Genomic DNA, 19811 nt, shown 5'->3' with positions numbered 1-19811 from the left:
GATCACAAATCTCATTCATCAATTAATGGTCCAATTCATCCCAATTTATCAGTAATGATTGATTCTGGCCCTCCAAATTGGCAAATCAAGCTATTCTTGACAAAATCTGCAACCACCTTCTTGGTGATGACTCTATATGAAGCAGTTTTGACCCACTTAGGGAAGTAATAAATGACAACCAAAATGAATCTATACCTATTTGAATCTACTGGCTCTATTTGTCCGATAACATCCATACCTCAAGCTATGAAAGGCCAAGTTGAACTCATCGCATAAAGCTCACGTGGAGGCATTCGAATTAGATCTCCGTGTATCTAGCATTTTGGGCACTTCATACTTGCTACAATCATTTTTCATAGTCATCCAGAAGTAACCAGTTCTCAGGATCTTTCTAGCAAGGGCAAACCCGTTTATATGGGGACTGCATATTTTCATAAGAAGAAAAATGATAATAAAACTAAAAAGGGAAATGTGTTTTTACCTTTTTTTGGGGCAGCAAAATGGGACTTCAAGCTTTCTTTGGAGTCTTGATCACCACCGAAAAGCAATCTTTCGAGAAACCCTATTAGACTACCGCTTGAAAAACTTTACTAAAGAAAAGAAATTTAACTATTTGGTCAAAAGTCTTTTCTACTCTTTGAGACTTTGAAACTTTTTTTTCCTTTGGTAGTAAAATAGTGGTAGTATTTATAGGAAAGGATGGGAAGCCAATTCTATTAATCCACCAATGTGGAGAAAGTATTTAGAGGTGTTTTTGGAATTTAAGAAAATAAAGATAAGGTGGGAGAAATTGTACAATGTAGTATAATTTTTTAATTTCAAAATTGAAAAAAGGACAAGGTTGACGGGGGAATTGTACAATGTAGTACAATTTTTGAATTTCAAAATTTGACTTTTGAAAAAGGACAAGGTTGAGGGGGAATTGTACAATATAGTACAATTTTTGAATTTGAAAATTTGAATTTGAAAAAAGGACAAGGTTGAGGGGGAATTGTACAATATAGTATAATTTTTAAATTTCAAAATTTGAATTTGATTTGGTGGGAATTGGATAAAAATTATAAGAGGTTTTGGGAATTTAGGGTTATTTAAAATATAACCCAATTGAGATTTAAAATTTAACCAATTTTATATAATTTTAATCAATTTGAAATTAATTGGCCAATTGCATTGCAATTATGACCAATTTAATTTCAAATATGGTGAAATCTAATAGATTTTCTAAATTAAATTAAAATTCAATACGAATTAATACTTCCTTTAATCATGAGCTTCTTGATTTAATGAAATCAAATAAATATTTTTTCAAATAAATTAATTTTGAGAACAAATTTTATTTAAATCAGGACTTTATCTATTTTGATTAATTTTCAAGCTTACAGTAAAAGTCCAGTTTTGATAAAAATGTACATTTAAGTGACAAAATTTATACAATTTTGCATGTGTAAATAAGAAAATGTATAATCGTCAATTAAATGAAAAAATTAACCCAAATGAATATTTTAGAGCGCATTTATCTAGATGAAATAAATATTTTAACTTTATTAAACAATTAAAGAATCCTAGGGTTAAATTTAGTCGTGGAGGGCAAAAATTAGGTGTCAACATGGTTTACCTATACCACTGCATAGAGTTCCTGAGAGGAGTATGAACACTAGTAAAAGTAACATGATTTGCATGCCATGGGACAAATATTCCACCAGATCAACCCATTGTAGGGACTTCGAGCATACCGGTAAAGTGAAGTTCATCCCTCAAGTTAGTATGATCCTCAAGCATGGTTTCCACAAGAGCTAAAATAGAAGGATTGTGAACGATAATTATCTCATTGAGACTTCTCTTAAATGCCTCATTATGCGCTCATCTGATGTTCCAAATAATAATGGAGTTAGTGTTACTCATTGGATATAGATGGTTGTCTGACAATGTCTCTTTGCGGGTCTTCAGAGTAGGGTTCATCATAACTATCACTGTTATGACCCAAATGATAATGAAGGACAAAAACTGTGTACATTTACTTTACAAGCACATTATGACACATACGAGATTATGGGATAATAATGAGCAGGGTATCCAATATGAGCTCTACACATACACGACGAGTCATATTAACAAAAACTGTATGATAATACATTATATGATGTCCCTGAAGCCTCTAAGCAGTTCAACACACTATAATATGAAGGACTAGTTAGCGTAGGGCCTGACATACCCAACTAAAGACCCGTAATAGACATAGACAATTTTCAAGGAAAGATGGAGCTCACCAAAATATTAGTTGAAAACGACGATAGGGCCTAACGTGGACATCTGCTATCCTGAGGATCTGAGCCTACATTAATAAAAGTGGTGTTCCTAAGAATGCAGTACATAAATGACATGTACTGGTATGAAAGTAGACAAGATAATAGTTGGGAAAGTACGGAAGCTTATATCAAACAAATACCAAAGTGAAAGAAGTACGAGCCAACAAGTAACACATATACGACATGAAACTATAACCTACATACCAATTTTATTAGTACCTTATATAATATTTAGGAATGTGTTCATTATAATATAGGGCATATAATTTTCCTAGGTGATGTATTTATCATATATTTAGTACAAATGATCACAATATGGCCTATCGAAGGCAATCTGAGGAAAGTATAAAGTGTATGTTGCTCAAATACTCATTTCTATGATCTAACCCATATAACTATGATCATAGTCTGATATCAGGTACGCCTCATCCAGGGACTTACTATGAGGGTCTGTCCGCAGGTCATATATTCTATATGTTGGCTCGAGTCAGGAAAAACTAGTAGATGATGTTCCCGCTGACTCCAAATACAAATGATGCCACAAAAGTGGGTATGCCCCAACATTTGGCTCACTATAATGGTCTTGTCTCTATCCTGTACACAAAATCACGTTGATCGGATTTACCAAGCAAAACCTATGTACCATCTCGTTGTTAATGTGAATCAAATAATGTCTTAAAGGCCTATGACATGTGATTAACGATAATGATCACTTAGGTAATACAAACAAGTACAACTATGACATTACTGTTTACTTTTATTCATAACTTGTGATATATATAACATGTGGCCGAAGAACTTCTAAGTAAAGAGACTTACGATAATATGAAATATTGTGAATATAAAAAGATAGCAAAATGGATACTTATAAGTTTAACGATAGAACAAGGGAACGATATGTAAGACTACATAGAGATTCTAACCTTGTGTTTCATGAGAATTATACTAACATTGAAAAAAAGGAGCACATGATGTAGGGTGATGCCTTAATGGTGAGGTAAGGTTTAGCTTTACGTACCTTAGTGCTTTACTAGCTATGATAATATTCCAATCCCCAAATAATTCAACCCGCGCGAGTATAGTCTCCTCCCAACCACCAACTTTAACTATCCAATAGGCATTCAAATAACTACAAAGATAGCATATACTACCATCAATGACCCTTAGGAACATTTAACAACTTATTTCAATAATCTTTGATAATGCTCGAAATCAATCGAATTTCATAACAAGAATACAGAATGAATTCTAACTTTTCCAACTTATACAATTTAATATTAAATCCACCCAATAGATAGAAATCCTAAAAACTCCCATTTTATCAAAATTTCTCCCTTTTTCCCCTTTCTCATGAACCAATTTCAAAGAGTAATGCAAAGATTCAATTAAACAATAGACAACGACTAATATTACACCCCCAACATCTATTCTATAATTACATTCGAGTATGGAGTGAAAAAATTACCTTTTTGGAATTAAACCCACACTTGAATTCTTAGTAGAATTTAAGAAATTCTTGGATTAAACTAGCTTAGGGTCTTGGAGATATGCCTCTCCTTCATAGGAATTCCTTCCTAGCCTTTAATCCCCACTTGATTCTTTAAATTATTTTTTTCATGGTGTAAAGTGAAGAAACAGAGGAGTTGAACGTGTTCTTGTACCAGGAAACACTTCCAGTGAAGTATAATGCTCCCCCCTTAAATACTTGATATTATTGTTTTTCCTTATTATTGGAAATTTATAAAATAGACCCACTACTTTCTGATATTAGAAATTAGTATAAATAAGGGAGCACACTTTCATTTTCTTACTATATTTAGCAACGGTACACTATATCATACAAGGTACAATTCCTTATCAAGTATGTGCACCATTTAATAATCATTCATAGACCAAAACTTGCACTTGCCTAAAGTGCTAAATTAATTCTTTTTTTCGAGGCACTACAATATCCCCTACTTAGGATCATTCATCCTCGAATGATGTTTGTAGCATACTTTTCATTATATAATCATCAAGACATCCATAAGATCATTTAATCAAATTTGGTCTAACTTTACCCTATTATAAGGTATTAAAATTGGCTAAATCTCTAAATTTTCAAATAATTTGCAAGAGTTTCCTATGTAAATAGGTCTATCGGGTACCTGTCGGCTATCCAGAATACGATGAAATACGCTTTACAGACCGTCACAACACATATAATATTCAACAGATAATATACAAGGCTCTACTTGGCTATATACTCAAGAAATAGTATACGAGGCTCCTCTTGGCCTTAAACCTAATAAAATGTCATAACCAACTGTCAAGACCCAAAAATGAGGGCCACAAGTAAGCCTATGATCTTAGGCATTTTTATATGTCCAAACACCTCTATTTACCCTTATTTGGACTTGTTTCGAGAATAAAAAGTATATTAAATATGTTAAATTGCTTGTTAAATTGTATTTTGTAGCTAACCGATATGATTAGAAAAATAGGATTGATTTTCCATGGATTTGGAAGAAAATGGGATGCATATCATGATGAGGCAAAGGACCATACAAATCAAAGGCAAAAATATATGAAAATATACGAGAGGAAAGAAAATGGAGAAGAATACTAGTGACACGACGCGATCTCAACACGTCGCGTCAATTGGTAACATTATGTGCCTTAGCAAAAATTTGAAGAATAATTTTCAGTGCATCGACGCGATGTCAACACGTCGCATTGATATGTGATTTTTCTGAGTTAGAAAAAATTCCATGTGCAACTTCTAGTGCATCGATACGATATCAATGCGTTGCGTCGATGCCTAAATTTTTGACACTTAGTTGAATATTGAGGAGCAACTTCCAGTGAAACGATGACTTAGCCTGATTTTGGAAGTGGAATTTCAGTGGAACAACACGATAAGGATGCAACGCGTTAGGTCATACAACTCGATTTGTGACGCGTCGCGTCAAGAGTAAAAATCTGGTGAAATTTTCCCTAGTGTAAAAGGAACACGTGAGCACAATTACAGGGGCTTTTGGCAAGCATAGCAGCGGCGAAAAAACACAAAATTCTTTCTTTTAGGGTTCTTAATACTTCTTTTGAACTTATTTACTAAAAGAATTATTTTGGGTATAATTCATTATGTATTTTGGATGTTGAATTCAAATATGAGTGGCTAAACACCCTTATTCTGGGGTTGAGGCCAAGAACATGATTACTCTTTTATATTTTCATTCATAGTTTTTTTTTTTGGATTATCATCTGGGTTGTTCTTAATTTCTTGCACTTACTATTTTGATGAGTGGCCACCATTAGAATAAATCTATATTTTTATGTGCATACGGGAGGAGAATCATAGGATAGAACGAAGGAACTAGGGAGCAAGGTTCTTATCCTTTTATAAAATAAGATATTTGAATTAGCATCTAGGATAGGGATATACCTAGAAGCCTTGGTTGGTCCAACTATAAGAAGATAACTTTATGAATTTAGAAGAATTGTTGTATCTCTATGGGAGTTGTAGCTACAATATTCAATAGATAGAAGATTTGAGGTCGGGACACCAAGATCATGGCATAAAACTTGCAAATCAACAACCTGATAACCAATTAGACTGTGATAAGAATAGAGAATTGTATGATTGTTCAAAATGCCTCAATCCTGGAATCATTATCATTATTGATTACAACCGTTGCTTGCTTTGCTCTATTCACCACTAGTTATTTCTTGTTTAATAATTTATATTTTTATTCATAAATTCACAATCATCTTGATACTCTCAAGAACTTAATACTTAATACAAATTTGTCTCAAACTAAAAATTGATTAAATTTCTAGTTTATTAGTCCTCGTGGGAATGATATCTAACTGTCTAAGTCTTTATACTACTTGTACGATCATGTACACTTGAATGTGCGTAGGGACGTTACAAGTTTTTTGCGCCATTACCGGGAACTAGTATAATTAGTGAATTTCTTAATTCTTGGTTTTTGATAATAAGTTTAAGTGTAACAACTTGATCTTAGCAGCTGAATTTTTGTAGGTTTAGCTGACTAGACTGGCTAGAGATAAAAAGTTGGTAGAGCCTTTTATAAAATCGGAATTGATTTTTCATCAGAGACTAAGTGCTCAACATTTCATTCAATAGGATCAGATGGCTGAAATACGAGATCCTAATATTGTTGATCCAAATATTGGAAATTTTTTCTCTCTGGTTATTCAAGTCGTTCCTGTTCAACCAGCCACAAGACCTGTTCTTGAGGTGGCAATCCCACTTACGAACCATGTGACTAACAACATTCAGAAGCCTGAGCCAGGAGGTCGGTGGGAATTGAAACAAAATATGGTGAAGTTTTGGAATTCTATGGGGCAATTTCATGGACTTTCTCACGAGGATCTGCAGCAGCACATACATACCTTCCTGGAAATAAGTAATACATACATTCCTAAAGATGTGAATGCTGATTATGTCAGATTGACACTCTTTCCTTTTTCTCTAAATGGGGAAGCAAAGAGGTGGTTACATTCTAAACCACCATACTCTATCACTTCTTGGGAAGATTGTACTTAGAAGTTCCTTATTCAATTCTTTCCATCCCAGAAGACTGTACGATTGAGGAGTGAGATTTTGAGTTTGATACAAAAAGATGAAGAAAATCTCTATTAAGCTTGGGAGAGATTTAAAGACATGCTCAGAAATTATCCTCATCACCACCAATCGAATGATGTCTTGGTGCATACATTTATAGAAGGCCTAGAGTCGAATACAAAGATTCTCTTGGATTCAACAGCAGGAGGCCAAGCTTTGGAGAAAACTTATAAAGATTATATACACTATTAAATTGAATCTCACAAGGGAATTCGAACTGACATGCAGACTCAAGGAGTGCTCCCAAGAAGGTTACAGGGGTATTGGAGGTAGATCAGTTCACTGCATTACAAGCATAGATTACAGCAATGCAAAACTATATGACTACTTAGCTAAACAACCTAAAGTTGGGTGTGACACAACCAGCAGCCACAGAAAATGTAGTTCAGCAGGTATATTCGTGGTGTGAATTTTGTGGAAGTGGTGAGCACAAAGAAGGTGCATGTTCTGTTATTCCAGATTCAGTCAACTATGTAGGGAATGCAAATTGTCAGGGTCAACAGAATTTTTGCAACACATATAATCCTAATTGGAGGAACCACTACAATTTCTCATGGGGTGGAATCAGGCACAGAATGCAAATCAGTACAAAGAACCAGTACAACCAAATCTATAGTCGGCTTAGAATAATCAGGCGACCCCTCAGACTAGTAATATAGAGGAATTGATTAAGCAGTTTATGGCTCAACAAGCATAGTTTGCAGCTAACATAGAGACTCAACAAGCACAGTTTGCAGCTGAGTTAAAGAGTCAACAATTGCTTACAAGAAATCTAGAGTTGCAGTTGGGTCAAATTACAGGATCACAGAATACAAGGCCACAAGGAGCATTACCTAGCAATACAGAGGCTAATCCGAAGCAGGTAAATGTTGTTACTAAGGGTGTACATAGGTTGGGTTGGTTCAATTTTTTATTAAAATATAACCAAACCAATAATGTCTATTTTCTAAATCTATAAACCAAATCAAACTAATTTACAATTGGTTTTTTAATTTTGATTTTAGTCGGGTTTTTTGTTTTTCTCAATTTTTTTACAATTATAATGTGATTGAAGAAAAAAATTAAATGTTCTCACTAAAAAGATAAAAACATAATGGTCATAGAGTAGTTCCAATAAAAATTAAGTTGGCAAATTACTAAGACGTCTAAACTACTATCTCTCAATGTAATACTATGTGGATGCCCAAGTAGTTCAATTTCTAAGTCACTAGTCACTGTAGCTTGTCTGAAAGTTCCTTTCACATAAAATGTGAGCATACAAAAGAACGAAGAATTGGAGACAACTTATTAAAAACTTAACTCCATAAAATAATTAATTATAACATAATTCCATAAAAAAAAAAGGAGAAAGAAAAGCAACAAACCTAAATTACAACACAACTTGATGAATAAGAAAAGTAAGATGAAAGTAAGATAATGATATAATGAGAACTCTCTGAAAACTTTGAAAGTAAAATGTAAAAAGTGAAACAATTATAGAGTTTTAGGTTTTTATATTAATATTGGGTTTTGTATTAATTTGTTATTAATGGAAAAATACTATGATTAAAGGCCCCAGAATATATATCTATTTTCTGAATATAAAAAAATAATAAAAGTAATTAGAAAGTAGATTATAAGTAGTATTTTTTACGTATAAAAAATTAAAATTATATATGTATTACGTCGGATCGGTTTGTGTTCGGTTTGATTTTATTTTTGCTAATACCAAACCAAATCAAGAATGGTTATTTTTTTTGCCAACACCAAACCAATTAAACCAAATCATAAGTCGTTTTTTCCTCGGTTTGGTTTAATTCATTGGTTTGGTTTGACTTAACGGTTCGATTTGTACACCCCTAGCTATTATAATAAGGATTGGGCTGTAAACTAAAGAGACAGTTCAGGAGAAACATAATCCCATGGTCACTGATGATAGTTCAAAAGACAATGTAGAGGAAAAAGTCAAGGAAAAAGAGGCAAGAGATGAAATTTATGCGGAAAAGAAGACTATCCCCTTACCCTTTTCTCAAAGGGCAAGGAAGCATCAAGAGAAACCAAGTTATAAGAAGTTCCGAGATCTTCTAAAGCAGGTCCAAGTAAACCTTCCTCTTGTTGACATTCTAAAGAGTGTGTCAAAATATGAGAAATACTTGAAGGATATTGTTGCCAATAAGAACAGGTTGACCGAATATGCTACAGTTGCACTTATTTTGGGACGACCCTTCTTAACAACAGGATAGTCACTCATTGATATAGAATCTGGAAAAATGATAATGCTAGCACACGATAAAGTGGAAGTTTTTTTATGTGTACAAAGAGTTGAAACTGCCAGCTATATATGAGGAGTTGTCTTCTATATCGGTTATTGATCTTACTTTGGATTGGCAGTTGTTGTTGTCTGATAGTCCATTAGAGCAAGATTTGATGGTACATGATATGTATGAAGATGTGTAAGCATTGGAATTGGTCTAGATTATGAATTTGGCAGTGATAGAAATAAAAAAAGTGTTGTTCGAACCTTTGAATAAGCCGATTGGTCCATCACCCAGACCTTCAATTGAAAATGCTCTTAACTTGGATCTTAAGGTTCTTCCTCCCCATTTACAATATGTTTTTCTTGGTGATCAATATACATTGCCTGTTATTTTATTTATAGGATTATTAGATATACAGGTAAAGAAAGTTGTAGCAGTGCTAAAGAGGAGAAGAAAGGCGATTGGCTGGCAAATATATGATATTACAGGAATCAATCCAGCATTTTACATGCACAACATCTACATGGAAGAGGGTTACAGACCTAGAGTGCAGCAACAATGAAGAATGAATCCTGTGGTGAAGGAGGTCGTCAAAAAAGAAGTGATCAAGTGGTTAGACAGTGGTATTGTCTACCCAAGTTTTGATAGCAAATGGGTGAGTTTGGTGCACTGTGTACCAAAGAAAGGAGGAATGACTGTAGTGACCAATGATGATAATGAGTTGATTCCCACACGTATAGTTACAGGTTGGAGGATTTGTATTGATTATCGAATGTTGAATGAAGTGACTCATAAAGATCACTATCCAATTCCCTTCATTGACAAAATGCTGGATAGATTGACAAAGCAAGAGTATTATTGTTTTCTGGATGGGTACTACGACTATAATAAGATAAGCATAGCATCGGAAGACCAAGAGAAGACCACTTTCACTTATCCATATGGTATATATGCATTCAGACGTATGCCTTTTGGCTCATGCAATGCACCTGCTACATTTTAGAGATGTATGATGGCGATATTCTCAGACATGGTAGAAGAATTCATGGAGGTATTCATGGATGATTTCTCTGTGTATGGTAATTCTCTTGAAAAGTGCCTGCAGAATCTTGACAGAGTCTTAGCGCGATGCGAGGAAACAAACTTGGTACTGAATTGGGAGAAGTGCCACTTTATGGTGAATGAAGGAATTGTCTTAGGCCATAAAGTGTCATGCAAAGGACTTGAAGTGGACTAATCAAAGGTTGAAGTGATTGAAAAGTTGCCTCAACCAGTAGTGCGGAGCTTTTTGGGACATGCAGGGTTCTATAGATGATTCATTCAATATTTCTCATAGATTTCAAGCCCAATATGCAAATTGTTAGAGAAAGAAGCCAAGTTCGAGTTTGGGGAAGATTACCATGAAGCTTTTGAAAAGCTTAAGAAGAACTTGACTGAAGTACCTATTCTGATCACGCCAGATTGAGAGTTACCTTTTGAGCTGATGTGTAATGCTAGTGACATTGTTGTGGGAGCGGTTTTGGGTCAGAGAAGAGATAAGGTATTTTTATCTATCTATTATGCTAGAAAAGTGTTCAATGATGCTCAAGTTAACTACATGGTTACAAAGAAAGAAATATTGGCAGTGGTGTATGCATTCGACAAGTTTAGATCTTACTTAGCTGGCACTAAGTTCATTATTCATACTGACCATGCTGCCATTAAGTATCTTAAGAACAAAAAGATTTTAAATCCATGATTGATTAGGTGGAATGTGCTACTACTAGAATTCGATCTTGAGGTGCGAGATAGAAAGGGAGTTGAAAATCAAGTTGCTGATCACTTATCATGGCTGGAAAATCGAGACCATATTGTGGACGACTTCCTTAGTATTAAGGAAGAGTTTCCTGATAAGAAGTTGTTGTCGTTAGATACAGTTGAGTTCCCATGGTACGCTGATATTGTGAACTTGATAGCATGTGAGGTGTACCCTCCTAAGGCCACCACACAACAAAGGAAGAAATTACTCTATGATTCTCGTGCCTACATTTGGGATGGACCGTACTTTTTCAAGCAGGGTCCGGATGGAGTTATTTGTAGGTGTATCCCAGAGGCTGAATTTTTAAAGGTGCTACAAGATTGCCACTCATCTCCATATAGTGGACATCATGGGGGTGAGAGAACTGTGAGAAAAATGATGCAATCAGGTTTTTTTTGGCCCACTTTGTTTAGAGATATAGTTAATTTCGTAAAGAATTATGATCAATGTCAAAGAATAGGTACCATATCTAGGCGTCATGAGATGCCCCTCAATAAGGTAATTTGAACATTCTTGTAGCGGTTTATTATGTCTCTAAATGGGTGGAAGATATGGTGAGTCCGACCAATGATGCAAGAGTGGTGCTGAAATTTGTGAAAAAGAATATATTTTCCATATTTGGTACACCAAGAGCAATAATTAGTGATAGAGGTACGCATTTCATTAACACCTGGTTCAAAAATCTTCTTGAAAAGTATGGTGTGAGGCACAATATTTCCACTGCATACCATCCCCAAACTAGTGGACAGGTTGAGGTGTCAAATCGGGAGATTAAGCAAATACTTCAGAAGATCATGAATGGGCATAGAAAAGAATGGGCGGAGAAGCTAGATGATGCACTTTAGGCCTATCGAACAGCTTACAATATGCCTATTGGGCTGTCTCTATATTGCTTAGTGTATGATAAAGCGTGCCATCTTTCTGTGGAGTTGGAACACCAAGCATATTGGGCGGTGAAAAAGCTGAACTTTGGGATGAATGCCGCAGGGGAGAAAAGCTTATTACAGCTGAATGAGCTTGACGAGTTTAGACTTCATGCTTACGAAAATGCTAAACTATACAAGGAGAAGACCAAAATATAGCATGATAAGCAAATTCAAGAAAGAGTATTTAAATCCGGACAACTTGTGTTGTTGTTTAACTCACGGCTTAAGTTGTTTCTAAGAAAATTATGTTCAAAATAGTCTGGACCTTTTGAGGTGGTGCGTATGACACCTCATGGAGTGGTGGAGTTGTGGAATAAAGAGAAGACGGAGAAGTTCCTTGTGAATGGACAACGTGTAAAACACTATTGGGTGAATCATCCGGATAAGCACAAGAAATCTATCACTTTTGCTGATGAGTGATAATGAACTGAGTCATGCCACGATGTAAAATAAGGCACTATGTGGGAGGCAACACACAAATGTAATGTAATAGGTAGTTAGAATTTTAGGTAGATGAAGAACAAAAAGAAAAACACAAATAAATAAGTCGTGCCACGACCGAAAATAAAGTGCTTGGTGGGAGGCAACCCACTTTTACTTATGTAATTTCATTATTTTTGATTTATGTACAGGAATGAGAAATTAGGGATAGATAAATAAGATCGTGAACATGGGCCATTGAGTAAGTAAATAGCTGATATGTGGTGAAAAAGGTAAGGGGTAAGAAAAGATGCTTAAAAATCTGAGAAATTTGGCCTTAGAAAAAATTTTGGATGCAATTTCCAGAGGATCGACGTGATTTTGGTGCGTCGCATTGATAGGCATAAATTCCACACTTAGAAAATTTTTTCAAGGTTGTTTTCAGAGAATCAACGCGAACTTGATGTGTCACATTGATTATTCAACGCGATATACAATGCGTCAGTCGACCATCATTGTTGTGTCACATCTATAAATACCACACTTAATCATTTTCACTCTCCTCACCTAACCTTAGCTACGCGCCGCCCCCTTTCTCCTAAAAACCCTAAATCATTCTTTAGTCAAGTCTTGTCAAAAATTTCACAATGTATCAACTTCAACCTCTTTTCTCAATCAAGACAAGGTAAGTTTTCATGATACTTTGAGTTTAAATTTTAAGAATCAAATGTGCTTAAATATTGCTATGACTTGTGTGATTTAAACTTAGTTGATTTGAAAGTTCAATCTTAAGGGATTCGGTTTCCCTAAATTGAATTTACTCTGAATAGTTGTTAAAATTATATGGGAATTTTAGGAGGTGATGGTGATATGTTGTTGTTGTTGGTTTGACGCATTGTTCATGTGGGATGCATGGGTATTCTGAAATGTAAATAATGATTTAAGTGATGTGGTAACTCCTAGGGTCGAGATGTCACTTGATTTTCTAATAATGTGTTTTGTTGAACTATGTCTTCACTGTTAATAAATTGGGATTGGTTGATTCACTACATGATAGAAATTAAGTGTGGGATTGCACTGAAGTAGTATGGAGCATTTTAATAGGTGGCGTATGTTGGTGACTAAATATGGGCTCTGATGAGATGACTTTAATTGACATGATGCCCTGTGCTTTGAGTTAAGGTAGTTTCTGTGTAGATGAACTATAAGTGGTCATAATGAGATAATTTTGTTTGTCACTTCCTCAAGATTAATTGACATTGAATGAGTAATGTTGGATAACTGACCATGGATTTGTGAAATAGAAAGGGGAAGTCTGAGTACCCGAGTACATGCAATTTTTGTTGCAACTTGTGCTAGCAACTAAGTGTGGGGTGACATTCACATTTAGTGGTAGCTAGTGTCGAAGGTGCTTGTTTTATATTTTTATGGGTTGTTGTGCTGAACAGGTAACATGTCTATCAAGGGAAAGAGCACAATAGGGACATCGTGGTCTTCACATAAGAGAAGTAGACAAGCTGATAGAGTACCAGCAGCTTCACAAGTTCCCAGGGGGCATCACAGGTTTGGAATAAAAGTTGTTGCTGAAGCGGGTAGAAAGTGGTACTCGCAACACAAGGAACCAAATACTCAGTTGACCAGTTCATCAACTGGAGGACTTTATTGAAGGAGTATCCTTCAATGGTGAGGAAGATTGAGGCTCAACATATAGGGTTTCTTTTTTAGAAGCCAGGAGAATGCAATTTGAGATTGGTAAGAGAATTTCACGTAAACTGGAACATGAGAAAGTCTGAAGTTGAGGTATGCGGTCAGATGATCACTTTCACAGCAGACACTGTTAATAAGTTGTTAGGTGCACTTGCACCCTATGCCGATACCGACCCACTGAAGATGATGATAATCAAACCTCCATATTAGGACATATGTCATCTCCTATGCGGCACTAGATCTACAGCGAGATGGATTCTCCACAAAGAGGGAGGTACACATGTTTTGCTTCCATTTGCTTATTTTAATAGGGAGACATGTCTATGGGTAAGAATTATCTATGCTTTCCTAGTTCATAGGAAATATATAATGGAGGTGACCCGTGATTAGGTATGTTTGATTTATGCCTTGATGGGAGATGATGTGGATGTGACTATTGGTTCTATTATTTTCTCGGCAATGAGAAAAGCTCGATTTTTAGGAGAAAGGAGATATGGATTTGGTGGATTGCTGACTAGATATTTGAGGCAACAGGGGGTGCTGGAAGAAGATTCATATTATTTACCGCCTGTCTATGACAGGCCACTTGACATTTCTCACACAAAAGGGCCAGCTCCTCATGGGACAAATTTGATTATGCCCGAGCTCAAACTCGAAATGATGAGATTATGGCCCAGATATATAGGTTTACCAAGTTGCTGCTGAGGGCGTCTGGGTGAGCAGTCACCCAACAGAAAATCTGTGATGTAAAGTTGGATTATCCGTTAGGGTGTCATGCCAAGACTATGTTGCAGATAGGTGATGAGTTCGATGAGCCGGTGGATAATGATATCCCGACAGATGAGGAGAGGCATATGACATACTCTGATGATAAGTCTGATAAAGAAGAATAGTCTGATGATGATGATGACTCTGGTGATGATGTTGGTGATGGTAATGATGCTGAAGCTGATGCTGTACTTACCATGGTGACATTTTACTGAGCAGGGAGTATTACGCCACCATGCCCTTTTTGCTAGAACTGGGATAGTGCTCGACTTTAGTATGGGGTGGTCGATCTTCATCTTCTTCTTCATCTCTTCAATTTGACTATGTTGTGTTGGCTTGGTTGGATAAACAAATAATTTTTATTCGTTTTATGTTTTTGGATGTTTTGATAAATTTGGAAGTTGACAAGTATTGCCCTTTTCGGTAAGAATTATTTTTGTTGGTTTATGTTAATGGTAGTATTTTAATTTTACCCTTTATGGTCCAATTTCATATTACAGTAATTAGGTAGGCCCTTTCTGGCAAATATCGTTATGTAATCGTCTTAGTTAGTGCCTTCCCTTATGATAGATAGATAACGACCTTCTTAAGGGGAGTGCGTCTTTAGAAGCTGAGAAAGTAGTAAGACCTCGATTGCAATCTTTGAGGAATGTACATGTTGGAAAAATCGGACTCCCCTTAAGACGGTCGTCATCTATGCACCGAGTGTGTGAGTAATTGTTCATATTATCCATGTATGGGAATGACTAAAACATGCTCGGTGTGTTTACAAAGCGAAATAAAAGGTGTGGGAAGTAGGAAGTGATTTAGTCATTTCTTTGTTAACCAGATTTTAAAGACTTTATTTGCCTACCCTAATGCATATTCATAGTCAGCCCCATTGAACCTATAGCCTAATTTCTTTGGTAACCTCATATGGTAGCCGAATCCTTTTCTTTGGTAAGACCTTAATTTGATCCATATTTTCTAAACACTTCAACGCAAATAATGGAATAAGGGGGAATTTGAAATACAAAATAGGAAAAAAGTTGAAAGTGAAGCTATAAGAGAAGTAATTCGCGGATTTGGGTGTGATGGTTAGGAGTTAGAAAATAATGTGTGATAAAAAGTTAAGTTCTCGTTACCCACTTATTGCTTTACAATGAACTTGTTTTGGCCCTGGTCCGTTAAGGACAATGTGCACCTCAATTAAGACAAATTTTCTTAGGTTGAGGGTGGCTACTATAGGGGTGTGTAACAAAATTTGGTATTTAAAGAAAAGCTAAAATGTAAGAGAAAATACACCTGCCAAAGTGATGTTAATGTGCTTAGGAAGATCTAGGCGAAACAATGGATGTCTAAAGATAATGAAGTGGAAAGTTTGGTTGAAAAGAATGTGGTTTTGAATGAAGGTAGTTATGTATTAAAGTGCTTAGGGAGATTAGTCACTATTCCTAAAATAGTTCCTACCCGTCCTTTAGCCTACACTACAACCATGAAAAGACCTAATTGATCTTACATTTTAACACCCGACTATTAGTGGAGTTATACACTAAGGGAAAGCCTATGGTTTATCTCTGTATATGTGTGAATTCTTTGTTGAGAGCGAGTGTTTGAAATTTAATATTCCCATTCTGATTAAGACTGTTAAAGTGTGAGTGATATGGGAAAACTTTCTTGCTGTGAGGGTGCATGCAGATGAAAGTCCGGATTACTTAATGAATTCCTGATTTCATGCTTCTATTAAGTTCGCCAACAAATTGAATGCACAGTGGGACAATGAATTGTGAAATAAAAGTTTATGTGTCCAACACCAGTATGATTCTTAGGTTGCGATTAGAAGGTTTGAGTATTGTGATGTTTGAAGTTTTTCGAGGACAAACAAGGTTTTAAGTGTGGGGTGGTGATCTTGGGCATATTTATATGTCCAAACACCGCTATTTACCCATATTTGGACTTGTTTCGAGAATAAAAAGTATGTTAAACATGTTGAATTGCTTGTTAAATTGTGTTTCTAGCTAACCGATGTGATTAGAAAAACAGAATTGATTTTCCATGGATTTGGAAGAAAATGGGATGCATATCATGATGAGGCAAAGGACCATGCAAATCGAAGGCAAAAACATATGAGATGCACGACAGAAAATAAAATAAAAAGAATACCAGTGACACGATGCTACCTCAATGTGTCACGTCAATTGGTAACATTATGTGCCTTAGAGAAATTTGAAAAACAATTTCCAATGCATCGACGCGATATCAACGCGCCACGTCGATGTATTATTTTTTTGAGTTAGCAGAAATTCCATGTGCAACTTCCAGTGCATCGATGCGATATCAATGCGTTACGTCGATGCCTCGGTTTTTAACACTTAGCTGAATATTGAGGAGCAACTTCCAGTGAAACGACGCAATGTCAGCACATCGCGTCGTGTGGTGACAAAATGGACTTAGCCTTATTTTGGAAGTGGAATTCCAGTGGAACAACGAGACGCGTTGGGTGATACAATGCGATTTGTGACGCATCACGTCAAGAGTACAAATCTGGTGAAATTTTCCCTAGTATAAAAGGTATACGTGAGCACAATTACAAGGGCTTTTGGAAAGCATAGCAGCGGCAAAAAAATAAAAAATTCTTTTATTAGGGTTCTTAATACTTCTTTTGAACTTCTTTACTAAAAGAATTATTTTGGGTATAATTAATTACGTATTTTGGATGCTGAATTCAAACATGAGTGGATAAACACCCTTATTCTGGGGTTGAGGCCAAGAACATGATTACTCTTTTATATTCTCATTCATAGTTTCTTTTTGGATTATCATCTGGGTTGTTCTTAATTTCTTGCACTTACTATTTTGATGAGTGGCCACCATTAGAATAAATCTATATTTTTATGTTCATCCAGGAGGAGAATCATAGGATAGAACGAAGGAATTAGGGATCAAGGTTCTTATCCTTTTATAAAATAAGAGATTTGAATTAGCATCTAGGATAGGGATATACCTATAAGCCTTGCTTGGTTCAACTGCAAGAAGTTAACTTTATGAATTTAGAAGAATTGTTGTATCTCTGCAGGAGTTGTAGCTACAATATTCAATAGTTAGAAGATTTGAGATCGGGAGACCATGATCATGGCATAAACCTTGCGAATCAACAACCCGATAACCAATTAGACTGTGATAAGAATAGAGAATTGTATGATTGTTCAGAATACCTCAATCTTGGAATCATTATCATTATTGATTACAACCATTTCTTGCTTTGCTCTAGTTACCACTAGTTATTTCTTGTTTAATAATTTACATTTTTATTCATAAATTCACAATCATCTTGATACTCTCAAGCACTTAATACCAATTTGTCTCAAACTAAAAGTTGACTAAATTTCTAGTTTATTAGTCCTCCTGGGAACGATATCTGACTGTCTAAGTCTTTATACTACTTGTATGATCATGTACACTTGTGTGTGCGTAGGGATGTAACACATTCAAACTGATACAAAATGAGTAAAAGATAGAAAAACCCTGAGGTAAGACTTCTAGAATGAAGCCAACCCATACAAGTAATCATAACAATGCAGAAAAAGTTTATCCAAAATACCAATCATACCCAAAACTAGTTGTTAATAATGTACGAACTACTAATACACTTTATGAGTCAAATGCATCAGAAAAATAACTACAAAGAAATAATATTTGTCTTCGAATACTAATAAAGACATAACTACTATAGAAAGATAGAGGTGAACTCAGGATGGAAGCTCCAACAATAGCTCAAGTCAAGCAAGTTGAGGCGCACCCGAGCTAGGACCTTCTCTGAAAGGGCGCATTAAGCATGACTACTGTCCACTTATACTCAGTAGATATCATAGGCCGACCAAGCAAAGTAGTAAATAATTCATACAAAATATATACTAAGAGCATGTCAATTGTAATTAGAAAATGTCCCACAACGGTAGCCCACACCACTTGCACTAACAATTATAATATATCACATATATTGCAACATCACACCAAGATAGAACACAAGTATACATTATATCACGAATAAGTAAAACATGAGGGAACATGCATATACAAGATCATCAAATACAAGTAAAAGGGGATAAGACAATTACATAGATGGCAAGTCAATATGGCAATCCAACAAAATATAAACACAATAACATAAGTGCAATGTATATGATGTGATGATGCTCGAGGTAGTCGCACAACCTCCGGGATCATTACACAATCTCCATATACACCTATGGAGGCATACCTTCCAATGTAGGACCCCTGAAGGGTTTGTCAACTCGTGTACAATCCACATATCTCATATCTCCTTTCTGTCACATCCATAGGAAAAGGTTTTATAAGGTGTTACAATATATCCTCCCTGACACATCCCTCAGGAAGGGTTTTAAAAAGGTGTTGCAAGTCTTACTCAGTATTGCCACAGTGGTACCAATATTTCATAAATGAGTATGATATAAGGATTTTAATGCTTACAACAAATCACAATGAGTATTTCCACAACCAACCACATGATACATTTTCACAACCAACCACAATGATATATTTTTACAACCACAAGATCCAATATCCACTCATTATTTGCATTTAATTCTTGAATTTCCACATGTCTCATATGTCAATAAAGTATGAAAATAATCACAATACATCAATGGTACCGCAATAAGCATTTTAATAACACAATATAATTATTCATATGTATTCAAGGCTATTAATATCACATAGGACCCCACACGGTCACACATATCACATAATATCTCAATTTCGATAGTTACATCACATATAGGCCCCCACATAGGCATAACTCATAGAGAGCCATTATTTTTCATGATTAGTTCTCACTTTTAACATGCATTTTGTACCATCATTTACTACCCAACTCAGTCTAGAAGAGTTAAGCCATAACCTACCTCAAAAGTCGAAATACCGCAAACAAGACTTTGCTCCCAAAGCCTTAATCCTCACGAACAGTCACTAACTCTACTAAAAACATAAAATATGGAATCTATGTGACAAAACAAAATA

The 19811-nt window shown here is 35.4% G+C and overlaps 1 non-coding gene across 1 annotated transcript; it reads right to left on the bottom strand.

Moving 5' to 3' along the window:
* Positions 1 to 6897: 6897 nt before the first annotated feature.
* Positions 6898 to 7004, bottom strand: LOC124896356. The gene has a single exon (XR_007052716.1). It is a non-coding gene; the product is annotated as a small nucleolar RNA R71 (small nucleolar RNA).
* Between the last annotated feature and the right edge of the window lie 12807 nt (positions 7005 to 19811).

This window comes from Capsicum annuum, chromosome 2 (genome assembly GCF_002878395.1).
Source record: "Capsicum annuum cultivar UCD-10X-F1 chromosome 2, UCD10Xv1.1, whole genome shotgun sequence".
Taxonomy (NCBI): domain Eukaryota; kingdom Viridiplantae; phylum Streptophyta; class Magnoliopsida; order Solanales; family Solanaceae; genus Capsicum; species Capsicum annuum.
This window is presented reverse-complemented; position numbering and strand designations above follow the sequence as displayed.